General features: G+C 45.8%; 1 protein-coding gene across 9 annotated transcripts in view; it reads left to right on the top strand.

Annotated features, from left to right (window-relative positions):
- Positions 1 to 27317, top strand: part of CLSTN2 (calsyntenin 2) — a 631223-nt gene that overhangs the window by 184938 nt on the left and 418968 nt on the right. For 2 of the 9 annotated variants that reach the window (XM_025881463.2, XM_073899357.1), the window contains exon 1: positions 22188 to 22221. The exons of 2 other annotated variants lie outside the window; for them this stretch is intronic. The gene's annotated coding sequence lies outside the window, so the exon portion shown is untranslated. 5 more of the 9 variants (XM_073899364.1, XM_073899369.1, XM_073899341.1 and 2 more) reach the window with 5 other exon arrangements.

Genomic DNA, 27317 nt, shown 5'->3' with positions numbered 1-27317 from the left:
AAGTCCAGCTCTTGGGTGAGTGAAGAGATACTCAGCCGGGCAGGTCCCACCCACTGTGGGCCTGACTCTGCTCTGTGGTCGATACCGTAGGTAATGAAACAATACATGAAATATGGTTTCTGCTTTCAGAGATGGTATCAGACAAGCATCCTGGAAGGAAACAGATGGCACCTTCAAATTAGGTAGTTGGAAGCAAGGTTAATAAAGAGGTTATTTACAGAAGCGTAGGCAGGGCGTTGTGAGTGATGAGAGATAGTGCGGCGCCCTAGTCTAGACATAGTGGGTAGGCATGGCGACCACCCCCAGGCCTGAAGGGGAGGGACTCATTAGGGAGCCTGAAGACAAAGCTGGGTAGGGAAGGTCTCCTGACAGGAGCCATGACCTTCCTTTTAGTGGAGGGACAGAGCCATGTTGCAGTGACCTCAGGAGGGAAGCCTGGGGCAGTAAACACCCCAACCTCTACCCCTCCTTCCTTCAGTCACTGCAGCAGTCCCCACCGCTGAGCCTCAACACAAGAGGGTAGGCCAGGGAGCTAACTGAGGGGTCCATATGACCTCGGGGCACAGAGCTGGGCAGAAAAGGGAAGGTTCACCGAGAGGAGCACATGAAGATGTCCAGCTCCGTGACCTGAGGAAGGGGATTGAGCTGAGAGGATCATGTGAGAGTAACACATGAGGTCATCAGAAGTGCAGACATGATGCATAATTAAATTCTCAGCAGGAAGAGTAGATAGTGAGGAGGTCTGAGAGCATGAAGTCATCACATTTTAAGGTATGTGAACTCCAGTATATCTGAAAACTCGTAGTCCTGGGAACTGAGTGGCCATCTCAGTTTCTCCTGGCAGTGGCAGAGAGCTGACCCCAATTTGGGAGTTGAGTAAGTGTTAAATTGATTCCTACCACTTAAAAAAAAAAAAAACAAACAAAACCTTCTTTTTTGAACTAATTAGAGGCTCATAAGAAGTTGTAAAAAGAGCACAGAGAGATTCTATCTACTCCTCCTCCAGCCTCCACCATGGTGACATCTTATTTGAGTATAGTACCTTATCAAAACCAGATTCCTCCCACCCTTATAGAATGTAACTTGTGCCGTTGTCATTGTGTGAGGGTCACATTTGGTGAGGGTGTTTATTCAGAGGCACCCACTTTGTAGACCAAAGGCCTATAAACACCTCTCCTTGCCACTCCCTTGGCAGCCCAGTGGCACTCCTGGGAGACTTGGTGATGCCAGCATGTAGTAGTTTTCAACCCCTTAGAAAGCTGTGTGCCCTTGGTTAAATGTCTTAACCTCTTTGATCCCTGGTGTCCCCATTTAGAAAATAATATCTACCTCATGAGGTTGTTGTAAGACTAAAGACAGACAAAGCATGCGGAACGTCTGACACATTCTAAGGTGCTACTTGTACACAGCCACCATTGTCTGTGTGTCTGCAGAAGTACTACTAGCAAAGATTCTGGGGTCAGTGGACCTGAGTTCAAACCCAGGGTTTTGTTTCATTTCACTTTGTTTTTTACTAATTAGCTGTGCTATCTTGGCATGCTTCGTTAATCTTTCTTGGTCTTAGTTTTCCCATTCTTTAAATGAAGATTGTACCTACCCCATGGGGAAGTGGTGAAGAGTCAAGGGGACGAAGCATGTATGATATCTGGTACACAGTAAGTGTTCAATAATGAATGGTCTCATTATTGGATGGTAGCTTCCTTCTCTGTCTTCAGCATCTAGCAGGCATTGGCTTGGGCAGGTGCTCAGTCAGTTGTTGACAAGTGAGAGAATGTGTGAGTGACTGGATCTTGAGTGGGTGGGTGTTCTTGAACCCCTAATCAGCCGCCACATCTGCCGGGCCCGGTGTGTTGAAACTTGGTGCCATTCTGAGGCCTGTCTCTTGGAGCCCCATTCACCAGTCCTGACTTCTGCATGCCAGCAGAGCGAGTGATGCATCGCCCGACCCCGTATCATGCGTAGGAAGTCCGCCCTCCTGGCCCCCTCTCATGTAAATGTAACCAGGACCCCATTCATCAAGGGGACACCGAGTCCTCCTGGTAAACTGAACTGCCTAATGTGCAGGGAACACGAGTTCCCTCCACAGCATACTGAGCAGCCTAAGTGAGGTGCCCCGTGGTACGGATGCCAGGTTTGGCTGCTGACATTCAGGAGATAAAAGTCCCATGCGTCATGATGTGATCATCTCTGACACAGGTTTCCAGACGAGGGCGAGGATGAGAGAGTGGAGGAGAGCAGGAGTTTTGCCATTAGGGAGATGCAGCCAGCTCCCAGGCACCCCTTGCCGTCTGCACTTGGAAATGCCATGCAACCTCTGTGAGCCTCAGGTTCCATCTCTGCCTCATGGGAGTGCCAATAACAGCCTCTCAGCATGGCGGCGAAAACTCCGTTCGGTGCGCCCTCTGCAGTCACACTCTAATATAGCTGTTATGTGGTGCGCCAGGTAGTAAACACCCCACTGGGTGTTTTTGTTTTTTTTTTTAAGCAAGACATTGAGGGAAGTTTTGCTGATGCTCAGAGTAGGTATTAAATGTATATTCCACGAAGCACTCACTGAAGCTTTGCCAGGACTCAGAAGTCATGCCCTCAAGGATGGTTGCCTGGGGTATAATGAAGAATAATGCATCATTTTCCTCATTCATTTTTTCAATAGACATTCACAGCTACAAACTATATGCCACCTGGTGGGGGGAAGACATCAACAAAAGAGCCCCTGCTCTTGGGGGCTCACATTTTTCAAATGGCAAAGAAAACATGAAACAAGAGTGTGTCAGCGAGATGAGTGCTATGATAGAGAGAAGCATGGGGACTGGGTGGGGTGGGGGATGGTCCCAGCCTGCTGGGTCCTCGATCCCAAGAAGCAGAAGCGGGTGATGCTTTTCTATGTGTTGATGCAGATTTCATCTCTGTTTTCAAGAAGTTTTGACCTTCACAGTTTTGTAGCCTCATTCAAAGCAATGTTTGTATCGTGGATTAAACTGGGTTCAGCGCTGACAGTCCCTTTACACCACAGTTCGCCATTCCAGAGCTCTTCATTTCGCTTCTCTTTGATTTGATGGACTGAATTCATTCCCGTGGATGTACTTGGATACCATCACCACCGGGAGCAGCACATCAGGGACGTGTTTCCTTAGCCCTTGTCTGCTGAAGTTAATCTTTCCCCTGCCTCCAAAGATGGACACCATGGTTGCCAGTCTGGGGTTGGGTCACAACCACTGTGTCTTTCACAACTTGATAGATCTGTGACCAGCAGATAGTGTCCCAAAGGAGAAGTCTGAGGGCAATTTGACTCTTATTTTCTTTGGTAGCAAACCCATTTTGTGATTTTTGCTTGGGTACTTATTAGACCATATTTTGTCCTTTCAAATCCAAATTTTTGCAGGTTACTTAAGAGTGAGTTTCCTCAAGGTTTTTTTGTTTTTAATGCAGTGATCCTCTTAGGTCATTTTTTTTTTTTACTCAGAAAATTTCTTCTCATATCTATTTGTTGCATCTACAGGGTATACTCGGGACGGGTATTTTCTTCTGGAATACAAGTCATGTGTATGTTTGATGATTACAGTCATCTGCATTTATCATTTTCCCTATCACAACATTAATGTTTTTGTCCTCTTGTTCTGTATCCTAAGAGAGGTTGTCAGGTTTGTGGTTCACATCCGGAACATCCCAAGCCCCTTGGAGGCAACAGGCAGGCCTGGCTCCCTTGGACAGTTTCTAGCCTGACATTGACTGGTCCCAGCATTGTCGCTGATGCTGCTTCTGCCTATAGATGGTGGAGGTGTGAGATGAAGTGAGATGCACAGGTCATGTGGCCTGTTGGTGGTGGGGAGCCAGTCAAGGCTTTTGTGCAGGGCAGGGCTCAGGCAGTTCTATGTTTGGGGAAGCTCACTCTGGCGTTGGCATCGAGGAGGGTAGACTGGACGGAAAGAGACAAGGGTAGGAACACAAACACAAAGAGGGGCCTAAAATTGCCCTGTGGTTGACCAGTGTCTTGTCTGAACTGGATGGCAATGGGGAATTAATGTAGACACAGGCAGCAATGTTAAAAACATTGAAGACTAAATAGATCATTGCAGCTATACTTGGGTGTGATTTAAAAGCAGGTGATACAACACCCCCAAAGTAATAAGCTTCTCTCAGAGATGAATTAGGATTCAGTCTGGCAATTACATTAAGGTTTCTGATAGATAGCTCACACGGAGAGCTGCAATTATGATACATATCGCTATTCTGCATGGCGGGCTCACATAACTCATCATGTTGGCTGAAGTTTAACAGGAGGAAAGAATGTAAAAGACTCCTCACTTTGAGGGGAAATGCCTTCCTCTGATTTCTGTGATTTTTACCGATAGCACTTAAATAATTGATTCTTTTTTCTAGGTTTGAAGGTGAATAATAAATAGATCCATATGCACCTTCTTATTTTTTCAAGCTAATACAGGTAACCTCACTTAGAATGCATAAATCTTCTAAAAATACTTTGTAAACCAACTTTATCTCCCCATACAGGAGAAAAAGAGAAAATAATTCTCCTGTGCTATGAAATGTAGAGGAAGGAAAGTGTGGGGTGGCAGAAAATGCCTGGACCGTGGGCTTTGGGGGACCCAATTTCTGGTCCCTGTTCTATCACTTTCTGGCTATGGAAAGTTATTTAGTGTGTCTGAAACTCAGTTTCCTGGCTGAAGTTGAGCACAGTAGGATGTCATGAGGATGAAACCAGATGATACGCGAAAGTATAGTGCAAAGTAGGTGCTCCAGAGAAGTGAGTTCTTTTTAAACATTTTTATATGTCTTAAAGTTGAAAAACATCATTAATAGCAAAGGCCATCTAAAACAATTCTTACAAGAGCAATGAAACTAATATCCACAATTAGAGGACTGTTGCTCCCTTGGAATTGTGTCGGTGTCGTTGTAGGAGATGGAAAAGCTGACCCCTTAGTCCACCCCAGGGATATCCCATACAGAAGATACTGAAACATGTGTTCTTTGGAAAGTGATATATTTTTGCCCTTATTTTAAAGGATTTCTAAATGTCAAGATGGGGTGCATTCTTAAAATGTTTGCTTAGTGGGGCAGGATCTATCTGCTGACTTTGAAATCACACAGAGGCCTGATTCTTCAATGGAATCAGAGACGAAGTCCTAATCCATGCCTAGGCTACTTCCATCTATAGCCCAGGTATCTCCAGAGAGGCCTGGGGGCAGCTGACATTTGGTAAATCAATGAACAAGGACTGGGGTGGAAGCATACATGTCTGAGAAAGGCCCAGGTCACTCCCACACCATCTGAAGGCTGACGCCTGGAGAGTGGCCAGGGTGGGGCCGCCAGGAGCCTGCCTTCATCAGCAGGTTTGAGAGCATGCACACGTAATGTTGCTGGGAGGCCAGCCGCATCACACAGTACTAAAAAATCATGGGATATGGGAATACAGGTGCCCCGTGGAGAGCATTCAATGCAGTGAACAAAACCAGGGACATTTCTTTGAAAATGAGAGAATAATGTCTGTCCTTACAAGAATATTCACAGCCCACTGTGGAGGCAATAGGACACATCTGACTATAATTTGGACCTTGAGAAGTCAGAGCTTTGATGGGATATCCAGCCCCCTCCTCTAATTCATGGCCCTTAGGTAATTGGTTGCAGGTAGAGTGGAATGAGCAACTGACTTGAAATCAAAGCTCTCACCCGGCTTGGAGCTCCATCTTCAAGGGGCTTATGTATGGGACCTTTAGGATATAACTTCATTGCCTCTGAATCACAGTTTCCTGCATTAATCAAATAGTGGTAAGCACCGAGGAGGCCTTTTTTTTTTCTTCCTTCTTGCTTATATGCTTCTACTCTGAGCCGGGTGTTTCCCTTGGACACAGAAGTCTTTCCACTGGAGTTGCAGAGCACTGTGCAGCCTGAGTCTATCTCCTGCTCAGATGGCTTTCTGCTCTCTGGATGACATCAGACAGGACAGCTCTTCTCTGTGCAACAGGAGAGTTGTAGCCCCCACCCCAGCCAGCTGGCTTCTTGGGAAGAGCAATGATGTACAGGGCTCATGAGGCCACCCAAATGGTCTGGGCATTCTCCTTAAAATAAAAGCTGGCCTGTGCTAAAACTGAGAAAGCTTGGGTTGTTAATCAGGCCCCTTTGGGCAGAGGGAATTCTCACTTGGGCCTCAGCTTAGGAGATGATAGTTTGACACTTGCTGAGAACATTGTCTTTACAGCTTTCTCCCACTGCAGCACAGGGGCCAGCAGACAACAGATTGTGCAGGGCAGATCATCCGTGCAGTGCTGGGCTGGGCCGGAGTGGAGGGAGCAGCTGCCACTTAGTGCCCAAGATGCACGTGCTGTCATTCCACCAATCCATCAGGGAACATCATATTCATCAAGCACTCCAAAATACATGCGGCAAACCCCTGGGTGGTGGCTTGTGAAGAATTTCCCAAGCTGGGTTGTAAAAGGAAGGTTGGGAAGTGCATATAAGAATATTTTAGGATGGAGAACACGTGGAATTTCTTGCCCCTGGATATGTTCACTTTGCAAAGAAAAATGGGTTCAAGAAAGGTTTAGACAGCATTTCCAAGTGGGTGTTCCATATGAGAGCAACAGTCCAAGGTGATGCCTCTTAAAAGGATCAGATATGTTGGGGAAATACTAGATATTACAGTCATCTTTTGGAGTTATACAATGCCTATTTACACGTAAAAGACGCTGAGATCTGTAGTTAAGAAAGCTGTTTAATTTTGTTTCTGAAACTTGTTGATTCTGGAAACTTTTTTTTTAAGACTTTATTTATTTATTTGAGAGCGAGCACAAGTGGGGGGAGAGGCAGAGGGACAAGCAGACTCCCCACTGAGCAGGGAGCCCCACACGGGGCTCGATTCCAGGACCCTGGGATCATGACCTGAGCCAAAGGCAGACACTTAACCGACTGAGCCACCCAGGCGCCCCTCTGGAAACATTTTGATGTCTGTAATTGTATCCCATCCTTCTGTGGCACACACTCGGAAACTGCAGAATTTCCATCACACTTTTCCTCCATGTGGTCCTTGTGGCCAGCCTCAAAGATAGGATCTGGAGCTGAATAGAGTATGAGGTTGACCCAATGTGTGCTTTCTGAAGTGTTTTTATTCTCACGTTCTCTAAATATAGACTAATTTGGCTAGGAGAAATTCATGAGCCCCTGAGCTTCTAGGGATACCGAAGAAAAGCATCTGAAGGGAAAGAATGGGAGCAGATATTACGGGGCCATACAGACAGCCTGTGGCATTGCCTTATCATACACGGAGAGCAGAATCGGCAGAGCACACGTGATCATGCCTGGAGCAATAACATTTGGCTTTTGGAAAATGGAGATGTAAATCTCGTGGAACATTTTATGACACTGAGGTTGGAGTATATATCTCAACCTTTTTTTTTTTTTTTGATAGTTGGGGCCAATAAAAGAATGGGCTATGTTGTATGGGTCTCTTCCTGTCTGGGACCCCTTCATTTTAGGAATCAATAATAAGCCCAAATCTCTAAAATCTTATAACCCCAAACTAAGTTATAGTTGCTGTTCACCTTGACAGCACTGGTGAATGCAGACATATGCTTAGGAGATTTAGGTTTCAATCTTGGAGCATTAATATGATTAAGTCATTATTTATCTTGGACTTAAGAAGATTTGAAGGTTTTAGATCCAGGAAGGCAGAGTGAGGGTCACTGTTATTCTTAATGAGCAGTTTCTTTAGAGTTTATGAAATAGAGAGAGGCTGGCTATTCCTGACAGCCACAGCTTCCTTGAAATGATTTGGATGTATAACTGTGCTCTAGTAATTAAAAATATACATCACTTGGAGTCATCAAGCCCCAATAGGATCTTCATTTCCTCTTGAAAACAAGCACATCTCCCCCTCAATCCTTGCTGCATGTATAGTTGGTACTAAAGTGGTGTTGCAGTAAGAGGGACAGGCTTTGGAACTAGGCAGACTTAACTCCACAACTTAGTAGCTGTGCCTTAGAGAAATTACTCAAACTTTCTGAAATTCAGGGTCACCTGTGTAAAATGGGAGCAGTGGTATTTATCTTGTGGGAATTGTTGTATGGATTAAGGAAGGTGACAGCACCTTGCCTTGTCAGTGAGAGATGTGACACTCAATATACAGTAGTTAATTTTGTTGCTACTGTTATTATTTGGTCTGTGGCCTTCCCCCCGGGCTTTGACCCAGGTGGAAACTTGACCACATGTAGCAAAGAACACAGGTTCTGGGGTCAAAGGGACTTGAGCTAGAACCATGACGCTGATTATTATCAGCTGTGTGATTTTGGGAACATCACTTTGCTTCTCTGAGTTTTAGCTTCTCCATCTGCAAAATGGGGTGACTGTTAACTGCCCTGTATGTTTGCTGGGAGAATTGGATGGGAAAACTTAAGGAGTCACCTGAGCACAGTCCTGCCAGGGAGCATGTGGTAAAGGAATGACTACTATTCTTACTCTGGATTTTGAGGATGGGGAGTTGTGATGGATAGGACCAGAGTAGCTGGGTTTAACTTTGGGTATGGATTGTGGAGATTGGGTGGTAGAAAGAAAGTATGGCAGGCCACCGAAGAAATAGCTGAAATCCATTTATAAATGAAATGGCTATAAAAATGTAGGACTATTTGATATTCTGTGGTTACTTTTATCATAATCTTGGCCTCCCACCTCCAAATTATATTGGAGGTTGAAGGCATTTATTCAACAAATATTCATTGAGAACCAGCCATGTGCCAGGATTTGGGCTAGGTACCGGGATACATTGATTTATTCTGAAGAGGGAATCATTGATGAGGGTTAGCTCTGTAATCAGGGGCAAGGAGGAATCCATTTTCCTCCTGTCCTAGCCCCAGTAGGGGCTCAGGAGCCCAGTGATATGAAATTACCTGGGCAAGGAGCTGAAGACCTTTGCAGATATCAACCTAGGTGAAATTCCAAACATATATGTTTGTTCTTTGCCCTGTTTCATTCTATATACTATTTCTCTGCTTGCTTGGAAAGTTTCCACCACGCCCAGCCCGCCAGCCTGTGCCTCCTATACGTCCTCCTAGGCAAAGCTCAAGGGTACCTCTTCCATGAAGCCTTCTTGGACCACAGTCTAGGTTAATTGTCCCTCCTCTGGAACCTGCATTCCCTTCCTGTGCATCCTTTCCTCTAGTTTAGCACCCACCACTCAGTGCCCTCTGGTTGGGAACATCTTCCTCCTAGACCATAAGCTCTTGATGCAGAGACTTTATCTACCCCAGGGACTGTAATGTGTTAGGGACAGTAGTAGTGTGATTTGAATGTGTGTGGCTTAGCTTACTTGCAAATCACAAAGAGATGTAATAAGGGTAGCCATTGTTATGACTGTGCTAGCATTTACATAGAGCTCTGCACTTTACAGAGCACTCCTTCAGTCTTTCCTCACTGAATTCTCACCCAGCCTCCTGAGGCTGACAATGTCAGTAGGGCAGGCTCTGCTTCCCTGTCCCCTGTCCTGCAGATGGGGAATCAATAAAGGACTGAATCTTTGGGGTAAATACCCAGTAGTGCAATTCCTGGGTCATAGGGTAGCTCTATTTTTAACTTTTTGAGGAATCTCCATACTGTTTTCCAGAGTGGCTGTACCAACTTGCATTCCCACCAACAGTGTAAGAGGGTTCCCCTTTCTCCGCAGCCTCTCCAACATTTGTTGTTTCTTGTCGTGTTAATTTTTGCCATTCTAACTGGTGTAAGGTGGTATCTCAGTGTGGTTTTGATTTGTATTTCCCTGATGGTTAATGACGATGAACATTTTTTTTTTATGTGTCTATTAGCCATTCATATGTCTTCTTTGGAGAAGTGTCTGTTCGTGTCTTCTGCCCATTTTTTGACTTGATTATTTGTTTATTGGGTGTTGGGTTTGAGAAGTTCTTTATAGGTCTTGGATACCAGCCCTTTATCTGTAGTGTCATTTGCAAATATCTTCTCCCATTCTGTGGGGTACCAAAAAAAATAATAATAAATAAAGGACTGAGTGTGTGGGCTGTGCTGTGTCAGAGTTGACATTCAAATCCAGGTCTGTGTGATTCCAAATCCTTTTGCTTTCTCTATTTACTATAATTTGTTAATTTTCTTACTTAATAGAAGCCCTAAGGAAAAGGAACATGGACAAACATATACATGTGTACACACAAAGACCAGGGGCCCGTGCAGCCAGCGAGGGGCTCTTCAGTAAGGTGTCCACCTGTCAGGAGCCCTCCTTCCCCTAAATTACATACCTCTGCCTAATTTCCTGAGACCTGACATTTCTCCGGGGAGACTAAAGTCTGAGGTAATACAATAGGGCTTAGGATACAAATATTGCATATACCCCAAATGGCAATAGCCAATTTCTCCTGAGACCCATGTGCTTGAAGGAAGGACAGAGTAACTTGTAACAAGGGACAGGGACTAGTAGAAAAGGAAACAAGCTTTGCTGTCCACACAGTGCTGCCTGCCATGAGGCCTTTGTTGTGTTAGACCACATGTCTGGCCCTGTCCAGGGAGGTGGGGACCCCTGCAGCCACCAGTCTAGTGCTCAGGGAGGGAATCCTTCTTGGGTCAGAGTCACCTGAGGTAGGTGCACCTTCCAGGTGCCCTGAGGCGGCATGGCTGGGGATGTGCTGCCTGAATGAAGCCAGGCAGACATAGAAACCTCAGTTTGAACCTCAAACCTCAAGGACAGGTTCACCAAATGAAGCATTAGAAGACATGTCAAGAGCTATCCTGGAGCTTGGCTGGCCCTGGAAACACATGGACACTGGCTCTGGGCTTTCTTTCTGAGCCATTCATAACCCTGGGTTATCCTCTACTCTTACCAAGGTTGGTATGGACGTCTGAGGTCCTTCTCTGCTCCTGGTTCAGTCAGGCCTTGTAGAAAAAGTCGAGGAGGGGCCCCTGGGTGGCTCAGTTGGTTAAGCAACTGCCTTTGGCTCAGGTCATGATCCAGGGTCCTGGGATTAAGCCCCACATCGGGCTCCCTGCTCAGCAGAGAGTCTGCTTCTCCCTCTCCCTCTGCCCCTCCTCCCTGCTTGTGCTCTCTCTCTCTCTCTCTCTTAAATGAATAAATAAAATCTTAAAAAAAAGAAAAAGAAAAAGTAGAGGAATGTGAAAAATTAGAAGTAATAGATGTACCTCTTTCTGGCTCTGAATTACTTTGTTGTGATCGCTCCAAATCAAAGTCCATTTTAAGAGGCCTGTTGGCATTTTCTCATATCCTCCCTCCCAGGAAGGCAGATGGTATAGTGGAAAGGGAGCTATATTTAGAATTATAGAGCTATATTTAGAAGATGTAGGTCCAATTCCAGCTCCATCGTTTACTATTAGTATAATATTGGGCAAGTCAATGATATTTCTGCACTTGGGTTTTCTCTTTGTAGAATGTGAATAATCATATTTATCTGGCAGGATGGTTGCTAAGGATTAAGGATGATATCATGGGCCTGCCACGTAGTAGGTGCTCAGTATTTGGCAAAAAGGCAGAGGAGCATGTCATAATACAGCAAATTCTTGTGTTGTAGAAAACCACGGCCAGGGGACACGTCTCAGCTCGGTTCTGACTACCCTACAACTCAGGCAAGCTACTGAACACATCTCAGAATCTCCCAGGGGCAGTTTGGATTTTTTTTTTCCCCCCACACAGGTGGAAGAATAACATTTGCCCTTCCTTTCTCCAAAGGTTTTTGTAAAGGCTAGGTGACTTTCAATAATGGTCCGGCTTTCTGCCTCTGCACTGAGAATGGCTGAGTCTCTGACCTCATGGGGGTTGCCAAGAGGATGAGGGTTAGGGATGAAGAAGACACAGACATGCCTCTGCTTTCTGCCTGCCTGTGGGCCACCCACCTGCACACTGGAATCACCTGGGGAGCGTTAGCAAGTCTTGTGCTAGGGTCTCACCCCCTCCCAGAGGTGCTGATGTGATTGGTCTGGAGTGCAGTGTGGGCATCTGGAGTTTTCAGAACTCCCCAGGTGATTGTAATGTGTGGCCAGGGCTGAAAACCACTGCTCTCAGGGGAACGCAGATCTGAAGAAATATAAGTGGCAGCCCATATTTAACTGGCTCTGACTCTATCAGCACATATTGAGTGCCTGCTTTTAAGGCGAGTTCATTACTGTCTGTACTAGCAACCACTCACATTCTCACTGGATTAGATCGAATTGGACATAATCTTGGCTCATGTTTAAGTCAGTGGAACCACACTCTCCTCCCTCACCCAGTGATTTGTCCCTCATGATCATGGTTCTAGCATGACTGGTCTGGCCACTGGCCACTTCCTTACTTCAGTTCTAGATCTGAAAGCCGGTAGAGAGGAAAGTCATTTCTTCATCTCTGGCTGGGAACAGGCTGACATTTCCTGAGGGCTTACAAAGGTTCTTAAGTGTTTCAGTGTATCAAAATCACCCAGAGGGCTTGTTAAAACAGGTTGCTAGCTAGGCATGATCCCAGGGCTTTTGATTCAGCGGGTTTGAGGTCAGGTCAAGAATTTGCATTTCTAACAAGTTCCCAGCTGATGCTGATGCTGATGCTGATGCTGCTGGTCCAGGGACCACACTTTGAGAACTCCTAGTTCTTTTATTATTTCCCTCTGATCTCCCAAAATTACGTGAGTAGGCAGGACAACCTTCATCTCCAAGGGCTAAGTAACTTGTTAAGGGGAACACCTTTTAAGTGGCAGAGTCGGGACTGCCTCCCAAATCTGCCCCTCTCCACGTACCACTGTGCCTCCTGACAGGCCAGTATTAGGTTCCTGCAAGAATCTCAGCCATGTTCCAGGCACCATAGAAATGACAAGAGATCCCTCCCTAACTCACTTAAAACCTTTTTGTGGCCTCCACCAAGGAAGGAAACTCAGAGAGCCACCCCAGGTATGCACCAAAACAATAGCAATAGGAGACTGCCAGTGACTCAGGGCCTGAGGGTTCTTTCTGCCTAGAACTTCCCGTGGAGTTGGCCAGGGATGGAGAGGGCTGTGGGCTACAGAGGTCGGGAGAGGCTCTTGGAAGAGGAGGAGGTAAAGTGGGCCTTGAAGGACATGGCATTTATTCTAGGGTCTGCCCCTTCTTCAATTGTGATCATTGGGCTAGAATGCACGCTGCGTCCTAGAAGTGGATCCAGACAGCCCCCAGCCTATAGTCCTGCTCAGACTGGCCAGTGAACCTTACAGAGCACACCTGTGCACACAGCGGATGGGGCCTGTGTCTCTGGTCTTTGCCTCATCCTCACCACTGCCACAACGGGCTTTCCTTGATTCCATTGCTTCAGAGCTGACCCCAAGAAGGGGTCTTGTCCTGAGTAGTTTCCAACCTTGTCTCCCCTGATCAATGGAAAAACCCGTAACCAGAAAGGTAAAATGAGACAGGGGCCCCAGGTTCTAAAGCCCACTGAAGAGCTCTGAGATTTGGGACATCTCATTTTATTCTCAGACTCGCTTACCTCATTTGTTTGATTAATATAATCATTTGTGATTTGTATAAGGAGGTAAATAGGCTAGGAGGCACACATTCTTTAGGAAATCTTGGCATCCAGATGTACGTTTGCAAGGTCTCATCTTGGCTCATGTTACTTCCTTTATGTGGAGATGCAAGGCAGAGCTCATGGTTTGTTTTCTTTTTTTTTTTTTTTAATTAAAGGTATTATATATTTGACAGAGAGAGAACACAAGCAGGGGGAGTGGGAGAGGGAGAAGCAGGCTTCCCTCTGAGCAGGGAGCCTGATGTGGGGCTTGATCCCAGGACCCCGGGATCGTGACCTGAGCTGAAGGCAGACGCTTAATGACTGAGCCACCCAGGTGCCCCAGAGCTCATGGTTTCATTGTGAATATCATCAGGATGAATGGTTGCTGGGGACAAGGGGTGCCCAAGAGAGGGGGTGCCTGAGGGCATGGAGGCTGCTCACAGAAGACCCCCAACCTGAGGTGAGGCATGGAGGACCATGGATGAGAAAGCCGCACCCCAGGGGTGGGAGGGAGCAGAACATGGTTGGCAAATACAGAGGAGTTGTGCAGAACTGGGCCCACCTAGCCAAACTCACACCAGCTACCAGAGACTCCAGCTCTATGTTATAGGAAGTGTCGTGAATAACCAAGTTATATCCACCTGGATTTCTGTGATCGTTTTTCTTATTTTCAAATGCCCTTATGTGTGTTGAGAAACAGTCTGTCTTTATCTCTGGGCATTTCTGCTCAAGTGATGACTGGTCTAATAATGTTGTACCCTGAGGCAGGGGGTGGCATCTTGGTCCTGGCTGCACCCATTGCAATCTCAGGTAATAAGCACCTATTGCTTTGGGCCTCAGTTTCCCCAGCCATAAAATGGAAATAATACCTGTCCCATCCACCCCATGGGAGATCAGAGGTGATCGCGATCCACTTGAAAGGGCATTGGGATGTTGCAGGCAACTTTAAACTCTACAAGGGCAAGGAGTAGCAGACCAACCAGTACTTGAAAGCACCTTAACTTTGTGCTAATATTGTGACCCTTGAGCTCTCAGAGCCCCATTTTCTCATCTGTTTGCTGGGGATAACAATACCCTCATCACAACATCGGGCCCTCACTGGGCTGCTGCAAATTAAGGTAATGTGTGTAAAGCCTCTCACACAGTGCATGGCATATAGAACACAAAGCGTAAAGAGTGGCAGCTGTTAGAATGCTTATAATCATCAGACTGGTTCCAATCATCACATATGTGAGTATAGATATTTCTGGCAGGTAGACCCAATTCTTTTGTGGAATTCCCTTCCCCTCTTTTTCACTATAGTAGTCCTCAGTACCTCAATTAAAACCTAGAACCCACCTCGCTAAGCCTTCTTGGGGCCTAGATGAAGAGCATTGCCTAAGAGCCCATGTCTTAGTCTCCCTGCATTTTACCCCATTCTGGCTTTGGGAAGGACAGTCTTGTGTGCTGAGTGTGCCTGTTCCCCCATTCCCTCTAATGCAGGGTAAGCTGCTGGCGGGAAGCCTGCCTAATCATTTGTGTAGGAACTTAGGATGCTCTGATAGCAAACTTCCAATTGCTTCTTTGCCTGAAATCTTCAGAGGAAGTGTGCAGAGCGACATGTTATGAGTCCAGCTTTGCTAACCAGTGAAGGCGCGTGGAGGGTGCTGTGCTAATTAGCATGCTGTCTCCCTCACGGAGTGCCTTTGTGCTGTCAGCTTCTGCTTGGTAGATATTAAACATTGTTAGGGCAAATGATATGATGACTGACAACTTAATAGATGTCTTCTTGAGCTGAACGTGCTCCCCTGTGCTCCAGCCAGATAAAATTAACAGAAGCCTTTAAGACCATCCTTTTTCAGGCTGAGGCTTGCATGAGTGATGTGCTTGCAAGGGCCTCCCTACTCACGTGAAAGGCATGGAACTAGGTCTGATTAAAGATTAGGGGATTGGACGTTTGTCAACAGACTGCCGGCTGACTTACTGGAGAATGGATATTTCCTCAGTTATTTCTGATGACAGCTAAAAATTATAAAGGGTTGTGACAAATACTATTCTTGTTAATGTGAACAGGCCTCCAAATGAGGGATGACATTAAAAGCAATCCCCTCAGGAGATTGCATACTTACTCTGATTACATGGAAAGTACTTACATGGCTTTTTCCCCCCGCTTCTTTTAAAAAAAAGATTGTTTTCGGAGCCCATAAAACCAAAAATACCAAAGTAGTGCAGCTTGGGTTGGCCAGATTAGGCTCAAAGTGCAATTTTTTCTGGAAGTTAGGTGAGGTTGGACCCCTCTCTCTCACACGCTTTTTTTTATTAAGATATAATTGATATATAAACACACACACATTTAATGTACATATCTGATGAGTCTGGACATATACATACATCTATGATACCATTACCACAACCAAGGCACTAAGCATATTCATCACCTCCGAAATTTTCCTTGTGTTCTTTTGTGGCTTCTTCTTCTTCTTCTTCTTTTTTTTTTTTTTTTGTAAGAATACTTAACATATGATCTATCCTCAATGTATTTTAAGGTGTTATACACAAATAATGAATCATGGAACACTATGTCAAAAACTAATGATGTACTGTATGATGACTAACATAACATAAAAAAAAATAAAGTGCACTATATTGTTAACTATAGATGCTGTGTCGTATAGCAGGTCTCTAGAACTTAATCATCTTGCATAACAGAAACTTTATACCCATTGAAAAGCAATTCCCATTTCTCCCACCCCACAACCCCTGGAAACCACCATTCTATTCTTTTTTTGTGAGTTTAACTCATTTAGACGTCTCATATAAGTGGGATCATGCAGTATTTGTGCTTCCCTAACTGGCTTATTTCACGTAGTGTATTGTCCTCTAAGTTCATCCGTGGTGTCATAATGGCAGGATTGCCTTTTTGAAATCTGAATTATAATGGATAAAGAAGATGTGGTACACACACGCGCGTGCGCGCACACACACACACACACACACACACACACACATCTTGGGCTCCTCTTTACATCCCCAGACCCATGCTATGGTGTGCCTGAAATTCAGTCACACTAAACCATCTTTATTCACCCAACAGGCTACATATCTCCTGCCTCTGAGCCTTTGCACACAGCTTTTCTTTTGCCTGAAACAAACAACTTCCCTTTCTTTTGGGACTCGCTAACTCCTTGTCATCTTTGAAGAAACATTTCAACTTCTATCTTCTGTAAACAAGTCCCATACCTCCAGTTATCCCCCAGGAAGACCATTTGCTGCCCCTGTATGCCTGAAACTCCTCGTCTACTCTTTGGTGGCTTTATCATCTTGGAGGAGTTGAGTTACGGGATTTTCCCCCACACTGTGATTTCTTTTAGATGAGAGGACATATTTTTACTAAACCCTCTGTAACTCTGCTTCTAGCAGAGCATCTGGCACATGGTGTCACCTCAGTAAATGTTTATTCAGTGACTTTAGACAGCTATAAATAGGAAGCATGAGTAGGTGGACAGAGTTTGGGCTATGACATGAGAGAAATGTGATTTCAGATTCCTTCTCTGGCCCACAGGAGTCAGGGAGCTGTGGGGAGACCTCAACGTCTCTGTGCCTAATGTCTTCTGATCCACATATGAGAGAAAATGATTCCTAAGGACATAGGGTTTCTAAAAGAAATAAGGGCATCAATCAGTTGCTCTGCACAGCACATATGGGCCGTGTGAAGCATTTGCTGGAAGGATCATAGCTTCTCAAGGCAGTTCTCAGAGAGAAGCTCTCCAAATGGTTCTAGCAAGGCTGAATCATTGGAATAAGTGCATAGGCTTCCCCAGGGACTACTTAGAAGAAATCTCTCTCAACTGTCTCAAAGGACACTGGTGTGTGGTGGGAAATGCAGCTTTGCTTCCCACTACTGAGGCTCATGCTCAAACAGCACCTTGCCCAGGGCTGCTCCAGCCCCAGCCTCCAGCCCAAGGGCCCTGGTAGCAAACTGTAATGCATTTCCAGCTTTGTCTGCATGTTCTGATCAAACCTCTGCAGTTTAACAAGCTCCAGGCAAGATTCCAGTGCCTCTTCCAAGCACAGGAAGGTTTTTTGGGTTCAAAGAATATCATTCCTGGAGCTGGTAGAATGATCTTTCTGACACAACCCACCCACGTGGGGCAGATGGTGTTATAAAACATTCTGCTGATGAAAACCATTGTCCGTGAGTGAGATGGCCCAGCCACCACGATGGCCTGCCGTTTCAAAAACGCTTTTCCATAAGAAGCCTCTTTTGTTTCTGGGAGGGACCTGGACATGTGGTTTGGCCATTGTGCAGACTTGGGAAGACCTGCCCCCAGGACCCCCCAAGCCCACGTGTCACTGCCTGGTGAGGTATAATTTCCTACCCTCCCTGCGGGTTTAGAAAGTCTGTTGAAAACTATATACAAAGAGGCACAGAATCCATTACAGAAATGAAAATAAACAAAACTGGCGACAAGTGGAATTTAATAAGTTCAGCTAAGCGTATAATAACTTACAATAACTGGGCTGCCCTGAAGTTGCTGAACACGTGATAAGGGAGGAGGAGTTTAACTGTAGTTAAAATGCAGTGTGCGATGCAGGTTGTTTTTATTAGGAAAAGGGTATTATAGAAATAGCAAAAGCTCAGCAAAGTGTTGTTAGGGTGTCTCTGAAAAGCAGGAGGGCTAGGTAATTCAGACGAGGCTGGAGAGTGAGCAGCTCCTGGGGAAGGGAAATGAAGGGGTTTCATGGAGGAGGCAGTGCCACGCAGACCAACAGGGAGCACTTCTCCTCCCCTAAGGCTCCTTGAGGTTTTGATAAATAAAGCAGGTAGGTAATTCAGAGGAAGTTCAACTAGGGGAAGAGAAAACTAGAAAGAAATTGTGTTGCATCTACAAAGTAGCAAAAGTAATCTAGTAAACATATTACTAGCAACACTGAAGAAAATACCTTAATCCGGAAGAGTAATAGCACTGGGAATAAGAGTTTTCATGTGCTAGAATGGAACAGTGAGGGAAACCTTGCTGGGCAGTTGGAATATTTAAGTAAGTTTAGAACCTGAGACTAATGACAATGACATCATCCACTCCTTCTTCCTGCACCACCTCCTTCCAGCCCTCCAGCAATAGCACGACCTGGGAATGCAGCCCTCCTTGCAGAACACTTCCACAGTCATCTGTGCATTTATTCATCAACATTATTTAGTACTTGCTAGGTAGCAGGCTCTATTGCAGGTGCTCAATATACAGAGACAAAGTACACACCTGACGCTCTGAAAGGAACTTGTCGACTCTCAATCTGTTGAGTGAATTAATGAGTGAATGGATGGAAGGATGAATAGGTGAGCTGAATTGGACATGACCCTTCCTTAGCAGAGGCCACAGTCTAATAGATGGAAACAAGAAGTACAACAAGACTACTTCCATGTACTCAGATAGGAGTCTGTACGGGGCCCAGTGAGGTCCCCTGGGGAGTGAGCCACTCACCCTTGGAAGTCAAGGAGAGCATCCCAGAGGAGGATGGAGGCATCGTGAGGCCAAGCCTTCTAAGATGACTTTCCTATCTTATGGGCACCTTGGTCCTTGCTTGTAGCCCCACACATAGGCCCACCCTTTAGGGAGTCCTGGGTCCTAGGAATGGTTCAGCTTCTCTGATGGTCCCTTTGCCCAACTGCTTGCACACTTTGCCCTTTGCTGCCTGATTCAGTCTGTTTCTGGCCACCGTAGGGTAACTGTCCCACCTGATCCAGCCTGTGGCCAAGGACCCAGCCCTGGTGCCAGCTCCAAAGTCTAGCCGTGTGATTGACCCACACTCCCCATAGATGTGACAGGGTCCCTGCAACATGGTAAGTAGGTAGCTTGGTCACTTTAAAATCATCGCGTGTCAGGGAAACAAATGAAGGTCATTCCAGAAACATTTGGAACTCATAAAGAGGATCATGGTAAAAGCAAACAGATGCATGGGAAAGGACAGGATTAAAGCAGGGGTGCAGGGTCTACCACACTGCTTGTGCAGCTGCTCCTTACCACCCACTATGGTCCCTGGGCTATGTCTGAGGAACCCTGGAGCTGCCTAGAACTTTGTGAGGACCACAGAAAGTCCTCCGCTTCCAGTTGGAGGCTGGGTAAGGAAGGTAAAGACAGCAATTCTTGTCACAGGGCACCAAGGAGAGCTCAGAGAGCTCACTTAGCTGGTGAGGTGGGGGTGGACTTCTTTTTTCGTAAAGCCTTTAATTGCTAATGACTTTGGGATTTGTTCAAGTGATTCTTTGTGCTCAACCTTTTTTTTTGTTCAAAGTCATTACTCACTGTGTTTCGTTTGGGTATTTGAGACAGCCCAGCCTGGCATATTTCCCATCATGGCACTTTATAAATGTTCATGCTGATTAGAACTTTTATTTTTCATAATGACCCACGAATGTAATGATAATGGCAAGTAATAGTCCATATCTAATGGCTTCTTGTCCAAGGGCTGAGGGAATTTGTTTAATGTAGTTAGTGCCAAACTTCTAAAAGAAAACTATTTAAGCTTTTGCATTCACTTATGCATTTTTATGAATCTCTAGGTAATAAAAGGGAATGGCTCATCTGGAAAGTTGGGAGACAAAGAAGTTCGGGTCACTTGTGATGACATTTTTGATTGTCTCTATACCATTTTCTCATCACAGACCTGCTAAGAAACTTCCAAGTTCTAGGCCAATGACAGGATGAAGAGACTGTGAGTGTGGAGCTGGGAGTTTGAAATACCTGGGTCTGTTCCACATGTGGTGGGACTACACCACTTGGTGGCCCATAAGCAAGTCATGGGTACAACTTCCTGCTGGTGGACAGGGGCTCATTGGGGGGATGGAGCAGCTGGAGTGTTACCCTCCAAGCCAGAGAGAGGCAATCCTTTGTCGAGCAATCCTAAAAGACTGGAATCCTTCTCCCAGAGCCTGACTGAAATCAATAGAGAAGCTCATAAGGCTACCCCACACACCATGAGCCCTTTCTTCTCATCCTGAGCCCTCCACCCCCTTAGTATTGTCCACTTCTGGCCATCCCTCGTCTCTATCTGTGTTCTCTTGCGCATATTCCCCCAAACCCGCTCTCAGTAAAATCCTGAGGGTGAATAACTATAGTTCATGGGTCCACTGTCCCAGAGGTGCTGGCACAATAATCATGAGCTTTAACGGTGCAGTGAAACACTTTGGGTACAGGAAAATGGATTTCAAACTGAGAAAGAATGGTCTGAGGAAACTTTTATGTCACTGAAATCATCTTGAGAATAGGGATTCCACTTCACCATGAGCAGGGTTGTTAGACAAAATACCAGGCACACAGTTAATATGAACATCAGATAAACAGCAAATGACTTTTTAGTAGGAGCATGTCCCAAATATTGTATGGACATACTTATACTAAAACAATCATTTATTGTCTATTTTAAAATCAAATTTAACTGGGTATCCTATTTTTTTTGAAGATTTTATTTATTTGAGAGAGAGAATGAGAGAGAGAGAGAGAACACAAGAGGAGGGAGGGTCAGAGGGAGAAGCAGACCCCCCGCTGAGCAGGGAGTCCGATGCGGGACTCGATCCCGGGACTCCAGGACCATGACCTGAGCCGAAGGCAGTCGCTTAACCAACTGAGCCACCCAGGTGCCCTGGGTATCCTATATTTTTATTGGTTAAATTAGACAACCTCATTAGTCCTAGCCTCGGTACCACCTCCTAGGGTCCTGAATATAACCTAGGATGAGGCAGTGTCCCAGTTACAAAGTGGGTACAGGTGGGTACACATGGTGGCACACTTCATTCACACCCAGACTGACCTGAGCATACTGCTTCTACCTTCTGATCTGGTTATTTCAATGAATCATGGTCTGTTGTGTGCTCTGTCTATGGTAGGTGTGGGGACACAGGTAAGGCCTTCCCCACTTGCTTGGAAGGAATGAACACTGCATAAGCTGTGAAACCATAACTGAGTTCAAATCCAGCATGTGCTACTTTGGTCACATGATATTCTCCATGCCTGTTTCTCATCTGTAAAATGGAGACAATATCTACATCTTGGGTCGTCATAAGTTTTCAAAGTGAAACTTGGAATGCAGCTGTGTAGTGAACCCTGCAATGTGCTACCTAGACCCCCTTTCAGTAAAGTACCAGTTGCCCCAGATGCTGGGAGAAGTCTTGGAAGAAACAGCTTTCAGCTGTCAGCCCCTTCGGCATTGCTGCAGCTGCAGGGAGGGGCATTGCCCAAAGTTAATCCCTTTCCTAGGGTGGCCCCCATGCAGGGACTGATGAATTCAAGAGTGTAAAGACGCATCCATCTCAGACCAGCCCAGGACAACCTGGAAAGGGCCATTCAAACTCTAGAGCATCACTGGGGTTTGTTGAGCCTGCATCACAGCTTCCCTTCTCCCACTGCCCTTCCTGCTTCCTCCTCTCCTCTATAGCTGTTGATAGCAAGGGTACTCCTAAAGAAACATCATATCCAGTAAACGCAGTCTTAGGGTCTGCTTCCCAGGAAATTCAGCTTGCAACAGCATGGTACAGTTCCCAGCACAAAGTATAGGGTTTAACCTGCAGAAAACTTTATAACAACAACAAAAGAATGGCAACAGTATGGTCAAACATACAGTACTGATCTAGCTTTACATGGCATCTCCCACACTTTCTTAGAACAGTCCTCCTTCCTTGTGGTGATGTCACTGACATTACATTGTGATGAATGCAAGATCTGTGCCTGGCCCTCTGCCTCACTTGGTGGTTGACACGGGCCTGGAAACATAGCAGGTGCTCAGTAAGTGCTTGGGCAACATTTAACTACTTGGCCTCAGAAGATCAGATGGAGCAGGAAACTTTTGGAAAAGTCATTTACAAATCTACATAGCTTCAGGAGAGTTTGCCTATAAGCAGTGTGCAAAAGTGATCTGTGAGTGGTTGCAGCTGAAAGTGAGGGGCTTGGCGATACCCTTGGCCCATAAAACGAGGTCATGTAGGAAGAGTGGCAAATCCCCCAGAGCTCCTAGCAAATGGTGGGAGAGAAGCTTATGGCAGGGCTGGAGAGAGAGCAGGGCATGCACAGGAAACTTAAGGGGAGATTAGGCAATGAGTGGGAGTCAGAGCAAGTAGAGATTACAAAGTGAAAAGCCTGTGTGCCAGGCTGAGTGTGATCTTTATATCCAGGGTGATGGGAGCTCCAGGAAGGAGGGAAGCAGGCGTGGTCTGATCTGTGTTTTAGTACTCTGCCTGCAGCAGCGAGGATGCTTTGGAGGGTACAGTACGAGAGACGGTTGGAGGCAGTTGCCACAAACACTAAGAGCAGTGACGGGGGCTGGGCCTGGCCTGGCAGTGGGGATGGAAGAGACATTTCCATGAGGGGCACTATGTAGACATGGTAAAACACGAATTAACAGATGAGAGAGAAGGGAGGAAGATGGGGGATATCTAGGTTTTTGATCTTCCTTCAGCTCTTTGCCTCTCTAGCTCATCGTGCAAGAGCCAGCGAGGTCCAGCCCCACCTCCTAAACACCTGCAAAAGTGGATTCCTTATTGACCCCCGCCTTCTGAAGTTTCTGCAAAATTACATCTGAGCTACCTAATCACATAGTTAGAATTCTGAATCCTCGTCTCAATTTCGGTTATTGGGAGCTTCTCCAAGCATGAAGCCATCCCTTGCCTCCCCATCACACACATTAGTTCTATGGTTGTTTCTCTGGTGGACCACACTCAGGCTTGTCTTAGAGTCTCTTCCATTGCAGTTCTCTCTTCTGGAGCATTCTTCCATCCCTCTCAGCTTTCAGGTCTCACCTCACCTATCTGTCACTTTTGAATGGTGGTCCCTTCAGCAACCTCAAATAGGTCACTTCCCTCTGCCATATATCCTCGTAGGATCTTCTACTTTTTTTTAGCACTTACCCCAATTTAATTACTAGTTTAACAGGGCTCCTGGGTGGCTCAGTCAGTTAAGCGTCTGCCTTCGGCTCAGGTCACGATCTCAAGGTTCTGGGATCAAGCTCTGCTTGGTCTGAGATGGATGGGCTCCCTGCTCAGTGGGGAGTCTGCTTCTCCCTCTCCTTCTGCTCCTTTGCCCCTACCCCTGCTCATGCTCGCTCTCTCTCTCCCTCTCTCTCAGATAAATAAATAAAATCTTAAAAAATAATTACTAGTCTAACTACATAGTGCTGTACCTCTAATACCTAGCAAAGCCCCTCCCCCCATGCCATAGTTACTATATAAATAAGTATTTGTTAAATGAATTTGTTACTTATGGACAACATTGTGTACATGGGCAGTGGGGATTCACATTCCATTAGTCTGTTCTTATTTGTGGGTGTAAGCCATTTTGCAAGTTATTTTTGGTTAGATGAAAATCAACCCCTCAGGAGTAAGCAGCCCCCATATCCTAAAGGTCTACTTTACAGCTAGTTCCTTTCCCTTGTACTTAAGGAAATCCCATATTCTCCTACTCCATGCTCAGGGGAGTTGGAAATAATCTACATATCCTAGACCTAAATGCTTCATGAATCGAAGAGATACTTAAAAAGAACCTGTTATGCACAAGCCCCAGGGACAAGCCCTGAAGCCAAGGTTTGTCCCCACATGCACTAACTTCAGCTCAGAGGATCCCAAAGGGGCCTAATTTACCTGTGATTGGAGCCACACTGGCTGTGGAGCTTGGGTGCCTGCCTGGTTTATGTGGTGCCTCAGAGAGCTTGCTTTAGGAGGATTTTGGAATTTCATGCCCGGGCACAGTGTGGGGCTTGTTAAACTCCTGTAGAGGAGGAGATGAGGTTCCAGCTTCCACTGTTGAGAGAAAGGGTCCTGGCACCTTGCTTCCTGCATGGCTCCTCTCAGCTTCATTTCTGGGCCCTGTTGCTCAGACTGTGTAGGCAGAAGCTCTTTTATGAAGACGGAGGGGTAGAGGAGCAGGTGCACTCATTGGCACAGGGAATACAACAGGCTGCCAGGCAGTTAAAAAAACAAATCACCCTACACAAAACCATGGGGATGCTCTGCCTTGACTGTCACTCCTCAGGGCTAGAGTCACCTACCTATGGTAGGAATTTGGCAAGAGCTCTGGCTTGGAGCTTCAGCATTCTGCCCAGCAGTGGTGAAGAGCAGGACTTCCCCCTATAGTACTGGGATAGGCTCTGCTAACTGGTCTCCACCAGCTCAGACCATGTGTGCTATGAAAAGAGCTATGAGGGCTGGGTGCACCTGTGTGTGTTTGGGGGGATGCGATTAAAAAGGAAATCAAGGCACAGGTAAATCCATTCTCAAAATCATTACCTCACCCCTGAATTCCTTCTTGGAGAGCCTCATTCTTTGGAGGTTAAAAGACCTTTAAAGTTCTAAGATTCTCTCTGCACAAAAATAAAAGCCTTGAAATGAAGAGGGTCTGAGCATGATTCATCACTGGTACCTTGGGAACAATACAGAGGGTGGAACATAGGACAGTGATGGCAGCATGGGAGATGAGAGAAACATCCTGCTGGGAAAGGGGCTTCCCAGAGGGAGCTGAGCTGTGCTAGGAAAGGGCAGAATAAGAAGAAGGAGGCTGGTGTCCAAAAGACACTTTTCTAATCCCACTGACAGTTATGATGGGTGATAGTTCATTCAGTGACTTTGCACGTATTTATTGGTGCTTCCCATGGGCCAGACACTGTTTAAGCTCTGGAGAAAGAGTGATGGACAAAACAGATAAGGTCCCTGCTCTCAGGGTTTCTATTCCAGAGGGGCCAAATAGACAATGAAAAAGTCAAGACTTACAAAAGGTCATTTCAGGTGTGATAATTGTCATGGAAAGAATCAAGGTGTGATAGGATGAGTTGGGCAGTGAGAAGATACTTGAGATGAGGTTTTCTGGAAGGGGTTCTCTGAAGTCTGAGCTGAGAGCTGAATGATGAGGAGGGGTGAGTCATGCCATAGCAGGAAAAGCATTCAGGCAGAGGGAAGAGCTAGTGCAGATACCCCAAGCTAGGACTGAGCTTGGTAAATCTGAGGAATAAAAAGGAAACCACTGTGGCCAGGGCGGAGTGGGTGAGGAGAAGTGGTGGAGGGATGAGTCAGGAATGATCTTATACATCATAGGAAGAAGTTTGAATTTTATCCTAAGTATGGTGGGCAACCTCAAGAGGCTCTAAGAAGAAATGGCCATAGCCTGTTTTATGATCAGATTTTCTTTTTGAAACCATCACTCTGGAAGCTCTGTAGAAAAGGGATTATAGGGGAGAAGAGTGAACACGGAGGCAAATCAGAGGGTTCTTGCAGAGTTTCAAGCAAGAGATGATATTGACTGGGGATGGGAGGTTGGCAGGTGGGAGAAGAGAAGTTCCACATTTTTTTTTTTAAGGATTTTTGAAAAGATTTTATTTATATGACAAAGAGGAGAGAGCACATGAACAGGGGGAGTGGCAGGCGGAGGGAGGGGGAGGGGGAGAAGCAGGCTCCCCACTGAGCCAGGGAGCCCAGTGCGGGACTCGATCCCAGGACCCCAGGATCATAACCCCAGCCAAAGGCAGACGCTTAACCAACTGAGCCACCAGGCGCCCCTGAAGTTCCACGTGAAGTTCCACGTGAAGTTCCACGTGAAGTTCCACATTCTATCATGTTGATGTAGAAATGGCAGAACCTGCTGATGGTTTATGTGTGGATATGGAAGGACTGTTGGTTTAGAGAAAAAAAGGAATCAAGGGCCCTCCCGGGGTTTTTGCTTGAACAGCAATAATGGTGCCCTTTTCCAAGATATGGTGCCCTGAGGTGAGGAGCAGGCCTAGGAGGAAATCAGAAGTTGCCTCCTGTTCCAAGTGGCAGGTTCAGGTTTCCTGAACATTTGAATAGGAATGATAAATTATACCTAGTTAGGGATTCATCTTTGAGAAAAGAGCATGCAAATTATATTCAAAAGCTTAATGTCCTTGCTTTCTCCCAAAGCCAGGGGCTGGGTCTAGAGCAACCTGAGTCTGCCTAGGAATTGTTTGCTTGCTACATTGGAAAACCCTAGAGGATAATAGCCACTATGCAAGTATACCTTCAATCCAATTCATTATGCATTTGCTAAGTGCCCACTATCAATGATGCCCACAGTCATGGAACCACCCTTAAGTCAAGGGATTCTAAAATTTCAAGACAGAGGCATGAAGGTTCATTGCATTATGATTATGATCTGTCTCAAAAACCATTTCTAAGATTGTTAGGCCCAAGCTATAAGAGTAAAAAGCTGATTTTATGTCCTTATTCATGCTTCCTCTCTTCCTTTTCTTAAAACAGATTTATTACCAACACTCCTGAGGACAATCTTATTTATCTTCATCTTGCCCTACATTCTCAGCATAGATACCTAGGCTGGATATATAATGTTCTTTGCATTCCATAGACCCCCACACCCCCCACCCATTGTCCACCACTTCTCCTAGGAGAGGGATGGCAAATGGGTTTCATTTAAGAGTTACTTCTTTTTTTTAAATTTGCTTATGTTATGTTAGTCACCATACAATACTTCATTAGTTTTTGATGTAGTGTTACATGATTCATTGTTTGTATATAACACCCAGTCCTCCATGCAATACATGCCCTCCTTAATACCCATCACCGGTCTAACCTCTCCCCCCAACCCCCTCCCCTCTAGAACCCTCAGTCTGTTTCTTTCTTTCTTTTTTTTTTTTTTTCTTGATGTAGTGTTCCATGATTCATTGTTTGTGCATAACACCCAGTGCTCCACGCAGAATGTGCCCTCTTTAATACCCATCACCAGGCTAACGCATCCCCCCACCCTCCTCCCCTCTAGAACCCCCAGTTTGTTTTTCAGAGTCCATCGTCTCTCATGGTTCGTCTCCCCCTCCGACATACTCCCCTTCATTCTTCCCCTCCTGCTATCTTCTTCTTTTTCTTTTT

This window comes from Callorhinus ursinus, unplaced genomic scaffold (genome assembly GCF_003265705.2).
Source record: "Callorhinus ursinus isolate GAN/ISIS: 27379988/994484 unplaced genomic scaffold, GSC_fseal_2.0 scaffold1, whole genome shotgun sequence".
Lineage (NCBI taxonomy): Eukaryota > Metazoa > Chordata > Mammalia > Carnivora > Otariidae > Callorhinus > Callorhinus ursinus.
Note: the sequence above shows the minus strand (reverse complement) of the source record. Positions and strands in the feature narration are given on the sequence as shown.